This window comes from Cupressus sempervirens, chromosome 10 (genome assembly GCF_028749045.1).
Source record: "Cupressus sempervirens isolate cs-2001-9-10 chromosome 10, ASM2874904v1, whole genome shotgun sequence".
Taxonomy (NCBI): domain Eukaryota; kingdom Viridiplantae; phylum Streptophyta; class Pinopsida; order Cupressales; family Cupressaceae; genus Cupressus; species Cupressus sempervirens.
Window position 1 is genome coordinate 983,310,471 of NC_143127.1, and position 7,026 is coordinate 983,317,496.

The following is a 7,026-nucleotide window of genomic DNA, read 5'->3' on the forward strand; positions in this document are numbered from 1 at the left end:
AAAAACAAAACTCTACACTATCGACCTTCATGTCTTCACATGCTTGACATAATATAAAGTAACTTAGGGAATAATATCCACATAGTATGCTCAACATAACTTACTAATTATTTCATAACCACAATAATTCCTAAAGTCATACAGCTTCGTACACTGCTATGCTCTATTCTGAACTATTAAATATCCACACTGTTAATCTTACTATAAATTGTGTTGTATTGTCCATACACATTTTCACACTGGAACACATCATCATGCCAAAATCATGAAGCTTCCCTCAACTGTGCATAAGATAACTCTTAGCACATTATCCATACTCTTAAGATCTATTCTTTGATTTGCTATAAATTGTCTAATACTTAGACAATTTTCTATTATTTAATGCATAAATGTAATGATGAATGTATGTTGCCAAGAATGAAAACTATTAGGACATCTAACTAACCATATTGCCAACACTAAAATTTCATAAACATAAAGAAGGATAATGATAAACTTTCCATTAGAAATTTTCTTGGAGTAGAGACATGGATCTGATTCACATCTTGCATAATTGTATTCAACCATGCAACAATAAAATTTTATATACCATTATCTTGGGGCTTGCTTGAGCCCATACAAAATGTGATCTAGTTTGCAATACGGATGCTTTGTCCTTTCTTGACAAATCCTTGGGGTTGTTCAATATACAACTCCTTTTCTAAATCACCATGTTTGAATGTGGTCTTGACATCAAGTTTCTCCAACTTGAAATCCCATGTAGTTGCTAATTTCAAGGCTATTTGGAAGGTCGTCATTTTAACAATTAGTGAGAAAATATCATTAAAGTCTATCACGCTTTCTTGAACAAATCCATTTACCACTAATCCCTCTGAGGCATTTTTTTCCTTCCTCTTCTTTCAACTGATATACCAACTTATTTTCTAGTGTTCTTTGATTTTGTGGAAGAGAATCAAAATCAAAAGTTAGATTCTCGAGTTAAGAATCCACCTCCTTATGCATAGAATCATACCATTTATTACTATTTGATTCTTTGGGTGCAACTTTATATATTGTGGATTCTAAGAATTATGAAACTAGAATTAATGGCTCTTCCTCTTAAGAGAGAAATAACTCAAAATGAAAGTATTAGCTAGCATTCATTTTTCTTTAGTAGATCTTTGTAGTTGAGGTTCTACATTCTCTATTCTATTCAAAAAAAATTTGTTGAGTGACATTGATTCAAAAATAGAGCCAAATACCCCATTCTTCAAAGCATTTTTTTGATTACATTTAAGAGGATCTATTTTATTTTGAATGTCAAAGTCACTCTCTACATGAGCAATAGAATGGGAAATTTCAACCTAGTACTTGGTGGTAAGACAATTTCTTAGATGATTTGAGTACTATCATTTGTTTGATTGATGAGGAGATTTTCATCAAATCAAATAACAATAGAACCTAGAGGAACAGTTGAGTTATGATATGAAAAATGAGTGGAAAGATTAGTTGAGATAGTGATAACATAGTGGATTAATTATCTACTCAAGGTTACAAAAGATGGATACACTAATTAAGTTTAGAAGAACAAGTAAAATGAATTAGGTCTACTAAGATTAACAATTTATATAGTAGGTGCCAAGAAATGTTAGCAGAAGCTAAACATAAAATCAGTTGGAGTTGAGAAAAGTCAGAGTTTAGTGTATACCAATTGATACAATGTACGCTGAGTAAAGTTTAGTTGATACCAAGCACTAGTAAACTTTAGTTTGTGCCAAGTGATTTGATAGTGGATGCCGAGAAACACAATATGTGTCAAGCATCAGAAGCAAGTTAATGCTAAGGGATAACATTATGAGAATGATCTTGAATTTGATGAATCTGAGCTAACAAGTTTTCTTTCTTGGATTATGTGAACCATCTAGAAGATAAGCTTGATGAGATAGTGGAATAGAATTCAAGATGAGCCATTTTGAGGAGAATTCAAAGAGCATTGAAGGAGAAGTTTCTATAAGGGAATAAAATGAAAAGATGGGTAGATTCATTAAGTCTTACCTAATCCTACCTGACCCTATAATGAACAATAGAGGTTGAACAACAAAATTTATTAGTTTTCTATTTATAGAGATGGCTTGTTAGAAGCAAAGGTTGTTATGTGCAAGAACCTAAAGAAGAGGAGTCTTAGGTATTTCTTCATTCACTAACCAAATAGAAGTGACTATTATTGGAAAGAAAATTAAGAAGGCTTAAGGGTATGGATGCTTCAAGGGTGAAAAAGATATCAAAGATGAAGTCTGTGAAAGCTAGGCAGAATGGAGGACTAAAACAAAAATCTATAATCTGCAAAGTGAGTTGTAAGTTGTAATCATATCAAGCCTTACTATTAATTTCTAATCATTATACTAGTCTAGGGTAAATCCTTTGGACTAAGGTTGACCTAATATTTATAGAGATGGCTTGTCAGAAGCAAATGTTGTCATGTGCGAGAACCTAAAGAAGAGAAGCAATCTAAGTTATTTATTCATTCACTGACCAAATAGAAGTGACTACTATTGGCAAGAAAATCAAGAAGGCTTAAGGGTATGGATGCTTCAAGGGTGAACAAGCTATCAAAGATGAAGTGTGTTAAAGCCAAGTGGAATGGAGGACTAAAGTGAGATCTGTAATCTACAAAGTGACATTCCAAGTGAATGATCTAAAGTCCTCTAACAAGGCTCACTCCTAACAAAGTGATTAAAATCCTCTAACTAGGTCACATTTAATAGTGTACATTGTAACCTTTAACATGGTTGGCCTTTCATAGTACATCACTTTAGAAGAGTGAGAATGAGTAGCATGTTTTTGGTAGTGTTTCCCAAATTTGGTTTCTACATAAAATCATTGTGTCAAATGTGTTATTGAATCTATTATTGTTGGAATTATTATAAAATGCTAAGTTGCTAAGAGGGGAGAAGTGAATTAGTAACTTTAGCTAATCTCTTATCTACAACTTGGTTTGGTGAGTGATATTCCTCTAAATGTACAAATCACCTTGTTGTGATAGGTATATCTTTATTGCTCATTATACAATTGTGGCCTTTGTAATTTGTTCTTGTGCTCTTATCTGATGATTACATTACATCTTTTCAATATTACTACATACTTTGGATGTCTTATAATGCATTACATAAATATCAATCCAATTACATAATTACTATTGGGTGGTCATTTTACACGAGGTCAATGGCAAGAATCCATTATGCAATTCCTCTCTTAAAAAGCTAATCCTTTTGGAATTAACTCCAAGGTTCAGTATTTGTCTTGTGATGTACCAAAATCAACTCAGTTGAAGATAAATGTGATTGTTCATGAGGAGGCCTTTTCTAGTTCTACTTTGATCTCAGAATGAAGTAAATTTGTTTGCTATCTCAAAATCACACACAAAAGAGCAAATTTTTTTGTATTTTCTGGTTTTTTTTCAATGAATGTAATTCTAATAATGGAACTAAAATGATTTCCTATCATAACAAGGGCTTAGAAAAGAAAATAATAAAACTAAAAGAAATTAACATGAAATTGAAATCCCAAATGGACATAAGCTATAGAGAACAACATGCTATGAGTAAAACTTTCAAAGAAATTGGTAGGAAACCAATGAAAATAGAAGCAACGCTTCCTAGAATCCACTGATGCAATCATTGATGGGAAATTTTAGTAACCAAATGATGTTTCACTCTTCATCAAATTGCAAGGCCATGGAAAGTGTGCTCATGCAAGACAAAGAGTTATGTAGGCACAATGTGTGATCTCTCCTCAAGCTAGGTATGTTAGTAGAATTTGTAAATTTGTAGCAAACACCAGAACTAAAAGATCACACAACTAGAAACAACACAATAAACCTTTGGCTCAATCAAAATTTCATGAATAAAATTCACAAAAAAATGACACATTCAGGAAAGAATAACTACACTCCAAATGCAAGCACCAAAAGCATGATTTTATTACATAGTAACGGAGGCCCTTGTTACATTTTACAATGGGGTATTTATAAGAAATCATCTCCTCAATTTATGTTGAGAGTGAGAGATATCTTCATGCAATAAAACTCTATTAAAATATTAAAACAAACTAAATATATACAAACTAACAATTAATTTGGTGCTTAGAGGGACTCCATCGATATTATATTCATTAATTGGATGCATGAGCCCTTTACATGTCAAAAATAGGGAAAGCATGAGAGAGAAAGTAGGAGGAAGCCATTAGTCAAAGTGGAAGTGCATGGAGGCACAAAAAATAGAAGTTGGTCCTTCACTAGGCATGTGCCAAAGTTAAACTATCATCAGAATGCATTCATGATGCATGGAAGGTGCTATTTTTGGAGCTAGTAGTTAACTGTCGGTGCACCTTTGAATTGCGGACCTGTGTACTTACACACCTACAAACCTATATGAAAATGCTGAGTTGTAGACTTGTTGAGCTACATGAAAATGAAGACCTATGGACCTATGGAGCTATGGACCTGTGGACCTCAACTAGGTGAAAAACTCAAAATTTTACTGAGTGTCAAAATTTGAAATTTTGGCATCTGGGTTTTGTTCTTCTTCATCCCAAAACTATGTTTTGATGTTTACCCTTGAATTTATCTATCATCTCAATAATTTAGGCCACATCTAGAAGATCTAAAGCCTTATATTTATCCTTTACCTTCTGTCTATAGTTTTCCACCTCAATTCAAGTTTCTACAAAATCTCTAAGTTTGGTGTCAACCTCTAATAGTGCTTCTTCAGTCTTGAAGGCTTACCTAATATCTTCATCACTAGATGCTTCCTCTAATGTCTTATTGAAATTCTCTACTACTACCACAATTAGCACTAGCTTCTCTCATTCCTCATCTTCAAAAATGTCCAAGCATGCATCACTGTACAACTTTTCTACTTCTAAAATTCACTCTTAGGCTTGGGCCTTGAGTTGATGGATCTCCTCATGTAATGTTTCCATCACTTTATTTCCATCTGCTATCTTCTCTATCTAATCATCAATTAAGTCTAGCTCTTCTTTGATATATACATCAATCAAAGTGTGGTACCTTTTCCCTTTTATGGCTTGTAAAGTTTTCAAATCCTTGCTCCATGCCTATACCTCACCCATGATACTGAAGTCTTGCCTCAAAATTTCTATGATCTTATTCATGTTCTCCTACGTAGCATGTAGTAACTTCAAATTCCCTATAATTGTAGTAACACCTCTATCCTCAAGGCTCTCTTGCCATTCCTGAAAAGCTCTCAATAATGGATTGAGCTATACACCTTCCCCTTCTCTAAGAAGGGTATTTAGAGTACATGCTTGGGGCACTCAGGATCAAGAGGACCAACAACTTTGGCTATATATCCCTTTAGGATCTCAACTTTCCTTTTAAGTGTTTGGAGTTCAATCTCATCTTGTTACATGTACCTAAGAACCTCTTTGACTTGGAGGTAGGGGAGTTACTAAACCCTTATCTACCACTATAATCTATGGTGGAGATGGAGGAGTAAGATTAAGACCCTATGTATATGGCAACATCTACATCCAGTCTTCCTGTTAGAGTTCACCAGTAGGGGTGTCTCTGATCTTATCTCCAACCAACTATGTACCCATAGGCATGAAATCAAAATTCATCATGAAGGAAACATCCTCACCTCCTTCCCTTTTCTCATTCTCATAGTTTTTCACTTCATCTTTCAAACAAGAGAGTTCTAATGGTTCTACTTGGGTGGATAGAGGGGTACCTATGGTACTCTCTTTTTTTCTAACTCTGTAGCTTTTGGTAACCGAGTTCTTCTTTGTAGGGGTACCTATTCCTCCTCTTCTGATTTTGTTTCTTCCTCATCTTCTTCTTTCTCTAGAATAGTTTCAAGAATAGATGGATTAGGAACTAATCTTCTACTAATCCTTTACCTTTTCTTCATCTTAATCTTGTTCCTCTTATGTTTCTTGGAGATGGAAGGAGAAGGGGGCTCTTCTTGTACCAGATGAATAGAGGCTTCTAGAATCTCTTCCTCTTAAAGTCTTTCACCAACTTTATCTACATTGAATAGGGGATCCAATAATTGTTTAGATTCTTATAGCTTTATCTCATCAAAGATATTCAAATGGAGAGCCTTTTCTACTAGATACAAAGTCATCCTACAATAGTCCGTGATGCAGACATCATAGTCATTTGTGGCATTCATCTAATGATCTTCAATGGCATCTTCAAGATGGAAGTCCACTAGGCTTTCCACTTTATTAACATTATCAAAGTATGACTGAGGAGAGTTGTACTCTTCAAGAGGATAGTTCTCCCATTCCCACTTGGAGGTCAGAATATCTTATTTCTACTTCACCTGATATGGCCCAATGACCAACAACTATTCCCAACAAGTTTTTGTTGCCTCTTTATCTTCTCATAGGATGACTCAATTTACCTAGTGATATCCAACAGTACCAATTTGTCACTTGGGTATCTTGGAAGCTTCTTAGGATTGATGGATGCACCACCTACTTGAAGATATGTGCATATCTTGAAATTGAATGAAGTAGGCTCCAAGATCCATGATTTGTGCTTTGGCTTCATCAGATAACCTCTTCCCATAGTCTCCCTCAATGAATCGAATGATCATAAAGATAAATGCATCATTCATGATTCTATACTCCTTGCTCTGTGCTGAGAGCTTCTTTTTCACCAACTGAGGGTAGACTATGTATGTCCAGGCATTGGGGTCCTACATATTGCTTTTCTTGTACAAACTAGGATAGTTTTTTTCCTTCACTACAAGTAGGTACATCATATAAGAAGTCATATAAAACTTCTTCTTGTCCTTCACCATCCTTAGTTTCTCACACAAGTTTTCACTTAGTGTGGTGGCCCAATCTAGTGGTATCCTTGCATGTCTAATGGTCTCAATGAAGTTGACCATGAATGTAGTGAGATGACCTACTGCAGGTAAGCCCATGACTTTGCTTAGAAGAATTATAGAGTATTTGATGTCATCCTTCATGTATCCTTGAGTCATATCCACTTTTTTTCTTATCCTTTCCTAAGGA